Source organism: Syngnathoides biaculeatus, chromosome 5, assembly GCF_019802595.1.
Source record: "Syngnathoides biaculeatus isolate LvHL_M chromosome 5, ASM1980259v1, whole genome shotgun sequence".
Classification (NCBI taxonomy): Eukaryota; Metazoa; Chordata; class Actinopteri; order Syngnathiformes; family Syngnathidae; genus Syngnathoides; species Syngnathoides biaculeatus.
The window spans coordinates 6,171,105-6,184,415 of record NC_084644.1 but is presented as its reverse complement, the minus strand read 5'-3'; positions in this window follow the sequence as shown (position 1 = coordinate 6,184,415).

The following is a 13,311-nucleotide window of genomic DNA, read 5'->3' as shown; positions in this document are numbered from 1 at the left end:
ATAACTGTAAATTAAAAATAAAATAAATACATAACTAAAATAAAAAAAAAATCTCAGAAATGATCATTTCCAATTTCAAATGACACTAGTAAAACATGATGTAAATTTTATTTAAAATTTTTTAATCAATAAAAATTCTTGATCTGACAAACTTTATCTGAAGAAAAGTTAAATTCACTGGCACGGCAAGGAATAAACACGAACAGTATATACCCGCAATGTTTTGAAACGTTTCGTTCAACGTAATCGGCGTTAGTGGCAACAAGCTAGCGATACGTTGGAACAAACATTCCTGTTGGCAATCGTGATGTATTGTTATGATCTTGTTGACTTTCAACATAAATACGCTCGCAGTACGTGAAGCAGCTCAGAACACACGCGTTCGGCATCACTTCCGGACACGCTCCGTACGGTTAACTCGCATTTCCTGTTTCCGGGTGAAGACTGATTGTTTAGGAGCAGGCTTGTTTTGTTAACAACATTTATGAAATAAACACGTGAATTAATGACAAGACTACACTAAATAAGCGACGTCTTTCAATATCTCTTTTTTTCTACTCGTAACAAATTTTATGCACATGATTTTTCGTGCAGATTTGCGAGCGCGAATGTCAAATGTGAGTGACTGTTAAACGGTACCACAATATTGTCACGTGCGACTCGGAGTAATGTGTACATTATATTGTTATCGTGCTATCTAAAGTCAAGCTTCGCAAATGTTGCACAAGTCGCCCCGGAGTCGTCTTCACAAAGAGTCTAGCCAAACTTCTGCTTTGACGACATGTTGAAAAAGTTTAGAAACAAAATATTATTCTTGTATGTCATGTGAGAGGAATCGAGAAGCAGAATCATTAGCCAGGCGGGCGAAAAATTCCCGGTCATCGAATTACTGGCAACTGGTTTTTGATTCTTATCGCTGTTCCTGATTGTGATCAATTTACTGCTCGTTTTTTTTTTTTTTACTTCACTTTTTCTCGTTTTGCTGCATGGCCCCATTCGCAATACTCGTTAGCTGAACTGAGCCTGAGGTCGTTAGCTTGTTGTTGCCGTAAAGGGAATGTTTCACATGGGTACTACCGATGTACGACAGAGAAAAAGGAGCACGGATATTTTATTGATATAGAGAAAAAGCTGGTTTCTATTCGTTCCTGAAAATGGAGCGATGTCTGATTTGCGATATTTTGTGTAAAAAAAAAAAAAAAAAAAAACAACACGTTTTTATCACGTATGAATTTTACATGTAAAAGCATGCTGCTAACTGTACAAAAGTGCTGCATTTGCATGTACTGTATCTTGTTCGATACTGCTCCTGCCTTTGCCTGCCTGATGAGATTTGCTATTGCATGCCATTGCTCTCAAAAATCCAAATATTGATGCTGCTTAATGGGAAAAAAAAAAAAAAAAAGCTTTTTATCATCCAACGGAGACCTGAATCTCTCTCCTGCGATTTATAACTTGAGATGTGCTAAAATCATTGGTATATAAAAAGGAATTACAACCCCACTTTTGTAAATAAAAAGATTGAGACAATGAAAGTGAGCGTGGTGTATGTTTATGATACCCGGGAGATTTTAATAACTACTACCAATAACTATGGTTTGTTATTTTAAATCCACGTGCTAATTTCTGGACCTAAGTGTAGAAAAATATCATATTTTGGATCGCAAGAAGCTGGAACTTCGCCCGAGTGCCACAACTTCAAACTGGAAAATGGATGCCACTTGTCTAGTATCTTTCTTTGCATTCCTACAAATTGCAACCGGTAAAATATGATTAAAATGGGCCAGTGTCCGAAATGTATCGCATCGGGTTGTCGCAGGGTATTGGCTGCAGAGGGTAGGAGCACATCCTGAAACCAGAGGGTTGTTGGTTCGTTTCCCTGTCCCTCTTCAGCCATCTCCACAATATACAAGTACTCATGGCTGACAACGAGGCGCTCTAAAGCAGTCACGTCAGTAGACTATCCAAAGAGAAGCTGCATTTTTGGGGTGTCGGCATAGCTGACTAGTTAACTGCTGAACCATCTAAAGTTCTTTTATAGTGGGCAACTCATGTTGGACTCCTTTGTGCGTCAATGGGTGCCATTTTAGCCACATCCCAAAAAACATGCAACATTAATTGGACACTTTAAATTGCCCCGAGGTGTGATTGTGAGTGCGGCTTTTTGTCTCTATGTGCCCTGCGATTGCCCATGACAGCTGGGATAGGCTCCAGCACTCCAGTGACCCTCGTGAGGATAAGCAGTGAATAAAATGGATGGATGGATGGAGGGATGGATGTAGTACAATATAGTTCTCAGTCTTTGTACGTTTTCAACAACTATCTTTAAACACGTACAATGTATTTCACAACAAATCCCTGAATTGACTTTACAGGGTCTTTAAAAAATGTGCTAAATTGGAAAATTGTTCTTTTGTCACTTTGCTAGCTCAAAGTTTATTAAAAAAAAGTACATTCAAATTGGATGGAAATTAATTTACTTTTTTCTAAAATACATAATGTATGTATTATAAGATAACGATAAGATAAATACACAACCCTCAAATCATACCATCCATCCATTTCTTTTTCCGCTTATCCTCACAAGGGTTGGGGGGAGTGCTGGAGCCTATCCCAGCTGTCAACAGGAAGGAGGCGGGGTACACCCTGAACTGGTCGCCAGCCAATCGCAGGGCACATAGAGACAAAAAGCCGCACTCACAATCACACCTAGGGGCAATTTAGAGTTTCCGATTGATGTTGCATGTTTTTGGGACGTGGGAGGAAACCGGAGTGCCCGGAGGAAACCCACGCAGGCGCGGGGAGAACATGCAAACTCCACACAGGCGGGTCCGGGATTGAACCCGGGACCTCAAAACTGTGAGGCCAACGCTTTACCAGGTGATCCACCGGGCCCCCCTTTAAAAATATGCTTAATCAAAATTGTTCATTCGTCACTTTCATCTGAAGTTTAAAAAATAAAAATAAAAAAATCATATTGGATGGAAATTAACTTACTTTTTTTAAAATACATAATGTATGTATTACAAGAGAATGTAAATACGCAAGCCTCAAATCATACCAATTTAACTAAACATCACCTGCTCTTTATAAATGCATAAATCATTGATGACCTGGGAAGGGATGTCATAGGGTAAATCATCTATGACTCCACATGAAAACATCTTTACAGGGGGGCACAGTACAATAAGAATACTCACTTATTCATTAAATCTCTTTTCTTCATCTTTCGGCAATGTTTGATGTTAGCGTAGCGGCAGGCGCAGCACTTTCAAGCTCACGCGGCCGCCCGGGCCCGGCCAGCCCGAGCCGAGCCGAGTCGAGCCGAGCCTTAATCTATAATTTAACGCGGATTGACTGGATTTTGCACAGGGTCGACCATCACCAGGGAGAAAGAAAGACTTCCAACCTCGTCTTCCATATTCAGAGCCGAAGACTTCAGCACAACTGCTCCGCCCAAAAAAAAAAAATGTTTTCCTCGCTTGCTCAAACATACAGAACACTTCTACTCGGGCTAAATCATCATCATCATTGCATCACACGACACGGCGAGAAACAAGCGCTTCCCAAAATGGCTTCCCGCGAATATTTGGCGAACGTTGCGTACGTACAGTAAACCAAGCTGGGGCGGAATCACCACTAACTGCCTATTAGGGCAAATGTCCCGTATGAATTATTAAACGGCGAGGCCGTACAATAGAAAAATGTGTGATGTGGACTTTAAATATTCATACGTACTCTCAATAGTTAAAGCAGTAATAGCTTTGCTTGGGCTCATTTAATGATGACATTCATCAATAATGAGCCTCATTATCAATTTATCATGTCCATATGTACACTTACTCAAGACAACAGCTCTCGTGTTTGATCGAGAATATCAAAAGGAGATCATAACACCGTTTATTACTGCGGTTGGAGTACTCGAACACGGGTGGGCAAAGTGTGGCCCGGGGGCCATCTACAGCCCGCTCAGTTCTGCTATCAAACCCGCCGAGTTGGAAAAAGTTTGCTGCATTAATTGAAATTTCAGCAGGAAAAATCAAGAGGACGACGTTCGAGCGGTGCTGTGGCGACGGCGGCTACGGTTAGCGGTGAAACCCCCGCTGACAGAAGCAAACGGCATATGAACCAGTGAGGAATTAAACCTGCACTTTTTACTCGTCTGAGCAAACACACTAAGGCCGCGAGCGCCCCCTTTGGCCACCGTGAGCGACATCGGACGTACGCACTGTGGTCAATCAGTGTCATCCATTGACGTTACACGGCTCATTAAAAGGTTCAGATTATATTCCCATCAGTACATTTTAAGAACAATTTTGTTTTATGCAATCTTACACTGAAAATGTCAACAAACAAACAAAAAATACAAACCAAACCAAGCCAACAATGAACTATAAATTTAAAATGTTGCTTCCAACTTTGTTTCATTTATTTTTTTTAAACGCAAAATGATATCCTTGTCTGTTTTTCTTGGTGTAAAACTGAATGATCACTTGCAGAATATCTTTAGCAATGCACGTTGAAAGCTAAATGATGCTCCCAAACAGTTTTAAGGTTAATGTTATGTTGCCTCTAATATTTAAAATACAGAATTAGCTTTTTGTGCACTGTATTTTCTTTGCTTTCATTCTCGATCAGCCTGTGCCAAGGTGGAATTTTAACATTATCCACCATCTCATCCTGTACTTTCTACTTTGGCTTCAGACGTCAAAAAAGAGAAAATCTCGTCCAGTTTCACCACTTTTTCATCTATTATTCACATACCCCCGTACACCCGACATTCATTAAAGCAACCACACTTCTTTTTTTGTATTATTTTTACCATTATTATCGAGCGTAAACACAAGCAGCATGTATAACTCTCTTTGCTCTATGTGGCCTGACTGTGTGGGTGGATGGGGTTTGTAATTATGAGTGTACCCCTTTAAGATACCCAAGGGGGGTGGAGTCAGGTAAACTAGCAGGAGACCGTGTGCTACCGTGTGTTTAGAAAAGGGTCATACTGTGGTTCACTGCGCTGGATTGGTTTTCACGTGTGCTGAGTGTGTGCGCCAAGTGCGCAATTGCACAGTGGCGCAGCTGAGAGGGAACATTGCTTATAATTTATAATAATTAACTTTTGAGGACTAAAACTTCAACCTCTTTTTTTTATTTTTTTATGAATGCTTGCTATTGAGCTAGTGTATTTCAATCCTGATCGTCATGGCAGCACTTGAAAAGCTGCAATTAGTATTTTAAGTGGTACTTACTGTACATTTCGGTAGAATCGGCGGCCTAAAACATTTAAGAAGAAGTGGAAGTGGAATAAGTGAAAAATGGGTCCAAGCAGGTTGGAACAGCTGGCGGAAGGTTGTCTCGTGTGTTATGTGACAGAAGAGTCTCCACTAGGATGAAGGACAAAATTTATAAAACAGTGGTGGTGGCGGCCATGATGGACGGATTAAAGACGACGGCACTGAAGAGACGACAGGAAGGAGACCTGGAGGTGGCAGAAATGAAGATGTTGAGGTTCTCGGTCGGAGTGAGCAGGTCGGATAGGATTAGAAACGAGCTCATTAGAGGGACAGCCAAAGTTGGATGTTTTGGAGACAAGGTCAGAGAGAGCAGACTTCGATGGTTTGGACATGTCCAGAGGCGAGAGAGTGAGTATATTGGTAGAAGGATGCTGAGGATGGAGCTGCCAGGCAAAAGAGCGAGAGGAAGACCAAAGAGAAGATTGATGGATGTTGTGAGAGAAAGGAAGATCCACGAGATAGGCTTAGATGGAAAAAGATGACACGCTGTGGCGACCCCTAACGGGACAAGCCGAAAGGAAAAGAAGAGGAATATTATTCAATTTCAACTCGTAAAAACTTTGACTCTGCTCTCGGTCCTCATTTTTGCAATCATTCAAATGTGCGCATTGGAAAGAGTGAGTAAACCCCCTGCAAAGCGACACAACAAGAGTAGGACACCGAACGGCCGTCGACTTTCATGATTGATCGAGGCTGTAAACGCCGATCGCGTTCAAACAGGCCTTTGAAGCGCCGCGGCGCGTTTTGTTTGAACGTCCGCGACAGATGCCCCGTGATCCACTTACCCCGACGGGAAGATTCAGACGGAGGGGCGAGTTTAACCTTCGACCCCACCTGTCGTCAGTCACCCGTCTGCGCTAGCCCTGCGACTTCGAAACGGCGGACGCCGAAGTCGTCGGAAAGAAAGTACTGCGGTGGATTACGGATTGGTTCAAATGGTCTCGCGCTGACTCGAGAAGCGCCGCGGGCTGTTTCCCCAAAAAGCCTCCACTGTTGCCGTGAAGAGACGAGTCAGTGGAGATCGCTGCGTGTTTGCGCCTCGCTGCCATGTCGGCACATCTATCACAATCAAAGTCTCTTCAGTGTTCCGACATGGAGATGAATAATTGATTCACGCGGACTCGCTCGAGCGTCCCTCGACGCTGCAGCGTGCGATGCGCTGCTGCCGGGGAGAACGTGAATGCCACGGCGGCTTGTTGATATTGGGCATGTCGTTATGCGCATGCTTAGGATTCATACGCCCGCTATTTGTGCGGTGGACGCAAATTGAAGGAAGATGATTGTGTGCTCGCGGTGGTGCACTGCAAACGTCGTGTCACAGAACTAGAACCTGTCCGGTTTGGGTGAAAGTGAAAGTTTTTGCACCCCTGAAACTAAATCGTACGACCCAGCATAACCCGTTTGGATGCCCCGCCCCCTCTTGGTACGCCACCGATAACTTCCTTTATTGGCATTCTCTAATGGTGCATTCCACTTCAAAGAAAAAGAGAAAAATATGGATCATTCGCACCCCTGGCAGGGTGATGCAGCAGAACTCGATGCCATCTTGGACCCAGAACCGTGCGGGTAAAATCAGTGTATTTTATCTCTTTGATATTTCATGTTTTTTTTTTTTGCAACAAATCAAAACTAATAAAGTTTAAATCAAGTTTGACTGCTAAAGGAAATGTTATGAATAAAAAAATGTTATTAGAACTGACAGGGAGGTGGCGTGTCGCTTGACTGGCCAGTCTAACGGACTTCAGAAGGCACAGACAACAATCGCTAACGCTAAGGTCATACAAAAGGTCAACGTATATGTGTGTGTGTCTTGGAACAACGCACTAAGGGATGCTAAATCGATCACGTACCATTGGTCGATTGCACACCACGTGACCCCCCCCCAAAAAATACATCAGCCAATACAGCTCGCTCGAGTTTGTGTCAAACCAGGGGTCATTTATTTAAATACCGTATTGGTATTTGTATTGAATCACAGCTGAAAAGATCGATGGATTCCGGCAAAGGCTAACGTGTCGCCGAACACGCTTCCGCGTTCACGAGCCAAAAACCCGTCGTCTTTTGTTTCCCCAATCATAGTTCATGAATGCGAGTTTGTGCAGAACCAGGGGTCATCTATTTAAATATTGGTACTTGTATTGAATACGAAGTGAAAAAAAAAAAAAGATGCATTTCGGCAAAGGTTAACGTGTAGCCGAGTAGGCTTCCGCGTTCGCGAGCCGTCTCCCTGTTGAGAACAGATCCAGCAACGAAGTATTTATATGCGTCCAGACTTTTATACGCTTTCAAACTCTTCCGTGTAAATCTCAATGACTTACTCACCAGATCCATGTGTAGATCCAGTTGTCCAAAACAAGCGAATTGACATTCCAATTTCTTATCTGTGAAAACAACAACTTTGGCATTAAATACAGGTCCTCTATGCCAAGTTTAGCAAATTTTTCTATGCATCTTTGTTTATTTCCACCTTCTAAATGTCTAACGATATCAGACAAGACTCTGGCGTCGTGCTATACGACGTATTTTTGTGTCGTCTCCAACCGACTTGGCATTGAAGAATGCTTTGTTCGACCAACACTTCCGGCCAGTCACGTGATTTGATGACGAAGGTGCACCACCGCTATAAAGTTGCGGGTGTGCGTTCAGTTTGTAATTATGAGTGTACACCTTTAAGAACAGAGGAGGGGTGGTGTCAGGTAAACTAGGAAGGAGAAGTAAGCTGAGCAGCTGCTCGTTGGAGACCGTGTACTTCCGTGTTAAAAATAATAATTAAAAAAAAGATGCAAGGTTGTGGTTCACTGGGCGAGATCGGTTTTCATGTGCGCTGAAAGTGTGCGACAAGTGCGCAATTGCGCAGTGGCGCAGCTTAGAGGGGACATTGGTCAAGACTACACAAAATAAGCGACATCTTTCAATACCTATGCATTTCCACTCATAAATTTTACGCACGTAATTTTCCGCGCTCGACTGTGGAGATTTGCGAGTGCGATGGCGCGCGGGCGCATACGCGCCTGTCAAATCAGAGTAAGTGTACCGTATTTAGGAGTAAATATTAAATGGTAAAAGAACAACAAACAGATGTTTCAACCCCATTATTAAAGTCAAACAGCCGGAAGGCAACAAACCAACATCTTTCTTTTTGACAGACAAGCAGCGATGATTGAATATCATATTTGAAAGCACGTATTATTTAACAAGGTCAGAAAACTAACCTTACGCTGTATGTGTCGGGCAAATTATGTTTTCAAGCTATTTTGTAAGCGCCACCTCTCAGAATACATAAATGGACCAAGTTCCTCTCTAAAGCGTGAATCATCGCTCAGCACTGCATTGAGGAGTCATTTTTAAACGGCAGCACAGACTTTGTGAGCAAGTGGAGTCTATAATTCCATACAAAAGCCTGACATAATTCCTGTTGAGTGAAAAGAAACCCTTTGAGCGATTTGGCCAAAAAGACCAAAATGCAATTTCTGGCAGGTAGCTCGCCTCGACGACCCAAATTGTCCTTGCGGGGTTTTTTTTTTTTTTTTTTTACTTGAAAAAACAAGAATAAATTCAGACAGGGTGGCAGTTGAAATGTTAACAGCGACCCTGAAGAGTAAACAAAAGGAACAAATTAGGAACGCAACAACAAAAAAATGTTACTTCCTTGCAATCCAGCCACTAGTTTCCTCTGTAAACAAACACGGTACAGCAGATCCTAAGCTAGCAAAGGTTAATATTCTTTTGGCTGTCGAGGAACATAAACAAATAAATTCAAATTGCATGCCTGATCAATCCAATCACAAGTTTCTCCATATTTTTTCAATACATCTTCTGGATTCAGCCCTTCGACAGCCTCTTGGTTCGGCGCAAGGGGGCAGTTGGGAGGTTGAAGGCATCTCAAGACCACCACGTACTGCGTGCACAGCATCAACCGCTCAGCCATCCCAAGCACTTACATCTTCTTCACTCTTGTTTACTAGCGCCGGGGAAACTGGTGCCTTGCTGTCTCTGCGCTAAGGAGGGAAACGTAAGCCGACCCGGGCTCGCCACTTCACATGCTGGCGAGTAAGAGGCCGTTTCCTGAGCTGCGACATCAACCAGAGGGACCACTTCAGGTCCTCTTCCCTCGCTCAGCTGCAAACATTTATCCACGCCAGATAAGGCCTGGATGTTGGACTGGAATTACGCGTGGCGGTGATGGAAATCCCCCTCATGCTCACTCGGGCGCAAAGCAACTTTGGTTACCATGTCAATGAACTGAGATAAAGCAAAAATAAAGTCTTTACATAAATCTTTAAACCAGGGGTGTCAAAACAATTTTTTGTCGCGGGCCACATTGTCCTTATGGTTTCCCTCAGAGGGCTGCTATAACTCTGAAACCATAAAAATCTTTAACCGCCTCATCATATTTACACACGAAATTTATGAACTAGTTTTGGAATCAGAAAGCAAGGGGAACGGTTTTTCTCCACTATGTTGTTTGGCGACTCAAAAATCTTTGTGATATCTCAATGTTATCCTTTATGATATGACAATTCCAAATTTTGGTACAGATTTGAACAAAAATGAAAAAAAAAGTTGATCCACATGATTTGCCTCCGCGGGCCACATAGAATCATGCGGCAGGCCAGAAATGGCCCCCGGGCCTTGAGTTTGACACCGGTGCTTTAAACTATCCATCCATCCATTTTCTTTGCCGCTTATCCTCACAAGGGTCACGGGGAGTGCTGGAGCCTATCCCAGCTGTCAATGGGCAGGAGGCCGGGGACACCATAAACTGGTCACCAGCCAAACGCAGGGCACATAAAGATAAACAGTCACATTCACAACCACACCTCGGGGCAATTTAGAGTGTCCAATTAATGTTGCATGTTTTTGGGATGTGGGAGGAAAGCGGAGTGCCCGGAGAAAACCCACGCGGGCACGGGGAGAACATGCAAACCCCACACAGGTGGGAACGGGATTGAACCCGGGTCCTCAGAACTGTGAGGCCAACGCTTTACCAGCTGATCCACCGTGTCGGCTGCTTTAAACAATCCTCCATTATTTGGCGAAAATGTCACACTATTCACTGTTTTTGCACTGAACCCAAAACAATTCTTTGCCGTGGCATCTTGATGCCAAGGAACTACAGTATGTTGCATTTAGTTGAGGAGCTTCATTTAGACAAAAGTAGTGCTTTGCTGAAATCCCGAGTTGTTTATAGATCATAATCATCCTTATCACCCATAAATAGTGCGGGGACAGTCATTGAATAGCAAAGGTCCAATCGGAACGCTCTGTTGTCATCTCTACATCGCCTGTAATGCTCGCGTTGTTATGCGGGGATTGTGATGATATGCTGTGATGCGTCCGAATCAAGCAGGCCGTGTCTTTCTGCGGCACGCCGATTGCAGATTTCATTGCAGGTTTTGTTTTTGTTTCGCGTAGTATTAAAAAACGCGTGAAAGAGCTCCACTCAATTATAGCGAAGAATACTGACTGAAACAGTAATTGTGAATATGAAAAGGATAAATTGAAGCCAAACGTCAATCAAAATTCAAGTACAAAGCACCGGGAGGGGGGGGGGGGTTGGGGGATGCTCAATAAAAAAAAAAAAAAAATGGAAACGTTTCCTTCAGCTATTCAAACTTCACTTTCCCTCTGCGCTGTGCCAGTGTTTACTGTGAAGGTCAAGTCCTTACAAGGTTTCGCTTGGAATTTATTTTATTTTATTGATGAAAAAGAAAGCCGGTTATCATCCTCAGCCTACACTAAAACGTGTCCTTCAGGTGCCATTCAGAGTACGCTTGACTGACAAAGAAGGCAAATGTAGAAATGCAGAGAAATTCGTCAGTGCGGATCTTTTCTTTTTTTTTATATATGGAGGAGCGCAAGTAACTTGAACAAATATTAAAAAAAAAAGGCAAGAATTGGATGAGAAGAAAAATAAACAGTTTAAAGTGTACAGCTGCGAGAGAAGAAAGAGGTCAAAGGTAAACGGTCGATTCGGTACAGTGGCAAGAGGGTCGAGCAAGGTATCAGTCAAGGATATGTATTTTTTATGAGGATACAACATATCTTTTTACGCACGGTCTGCTTTGTATTACTGAAGCGCTTGCATATGAAGACATCAACTCTTTTGGTTTCTCGTGCATCAACACAATCTATCAGGATTCCGAGATATGTTTGAAGAATAATTACAAATTTGACATCAGCCGACATAGAGACTCAGTTGTGATGAAGGCAATCAAAACGAAGAAGGCCAATTTGAAGTTTCAACCAATCGACCAGCTTTTGATCAATAACGGTGAGGCTAAAGAAATAAAATAAACAAAACAAAAAACATTAGGCGTCCAAACACTTCAACCTAAGGTTGTACAAGGGCAGAACATTTTACAGAAACCTTTTATGTTAGGATAGATATTCGGGCTAATTCAGACCAATCTTTTTGTTTATCGACACAATGACGAAATCATTTTTTGTCATCAAAATTACACTAACTATATTTTTGGGGATGAATAGTACTTCAATCTGTCTAATCTTATATATACTATATACTACTATATCTCATATAGTCAATTAACCTAGATATTTTGGCAAAGAAATCCAAGATACCCCCCCCCTTTTTTTGGTAACATACATTTAATTCATATTCATGTGCACTTAATTTCTATCCTTAAAAGTCGGAACTTAGTGTGCTTGAGAATTGGAAACGAAAAACCGCTTTTGCTACACGGTTAGCATTCATGGTTAGCATTCGCACGCTAGCGATTACCAGACAAATAAACACACACAAAAAAAAACAACATCACGTTCACCATGTAACATGTACATTACACATCGAAGAGTGTCTAAAAAAATTACTTACAGACGCTTCTTTGTCATTTTGGGGGCAATGTTATTTACTAGTCTAACAGCGCGCCCGTCTGCAACAAAAGTCCGTGTTGTAAAAGGTGAAAACCTGAATGGTTCCGGGTTTGTTAATATGCATATTTTATTCCCTCAAGGCAGATATTTTTGCGTCAACCATTTTTTTTTCCGGTCGACTAAGCCAACCCCCCACCGCTCTGTTTTAATCACATTATTGAGCAAAATAAAAATTAACTTTGAATTTGAAAATTAAATAGAAAAATAAAGACAAGTGTGAGACTATATGGAGGGTTGTGGTTTTTCTCTTTCACGTTTCAGAGGTGATCTTAATTCCTTGTCTTTTCTTTCGTTCATTAATTATTCGACATAATGGCCCCAGCTCTTATGGATTTACTCGTTACCGCTGCTTTTCTCTTGCCAGCCATGATACCCTGCTAAAAAAATTCTATAGAAATTCTACAGAAAACTATAGAATTCTATAAAATGTGTACAGAACAACTTGTTGTATAAAACTTTGGCTGTGATTTTCTGTAGAATTTCTATAGAACAATATAATTTTTGTAGGACTTGAGTCCTAAAGTTCTATCGTTCTTCAGAAATTATTTAGAAATGTTCTATAGAAATTTTTTTTAGCAGGGTAGGCGTGGTACATAAATGCTCTATCGATGACTCCGCGCTCACGAACGTAAATCGCTTCCTTTTATTCACCGGGATGAAGTCTGGTCTCACTTTGGCTGAAACGCGAGAGGTTTAGGGCCCAAACTGGGGAAGGAGAAGAGAAGGGAGGGCAGGAGGAGGGGGAGGGGGGGGGGGCGGCAGACTTGGACCTCTGCTCACTCCCAGCAGGATCCATCTGGTCTCATTTCTGCCCTGACAGTGACTCTCGTGGCAACCATCTCCACCAGGGTTTCATTCACAAAGAGCTCCAAGAATGTGCCTGTGCCTGGGGGGTGGTGCGCGGGGGGCCAGATTTAGGGGGGGAAGGTGATATTTCTTTTCACCGTGTAAATGGGAGCGTGTCATTTCATTAACAACTATATATCATTTTTACTGCTCTGGGCAGTGTTGGGTTCATTCCATTTGGCGTTGGAAGAAAAAAAAAAAAAAAAAGTGCCTCAACGCACGCCGCTGATAAATGAGGAAGGCCGCAAATGACATGCAAAAGACACCGGCCAGCCGC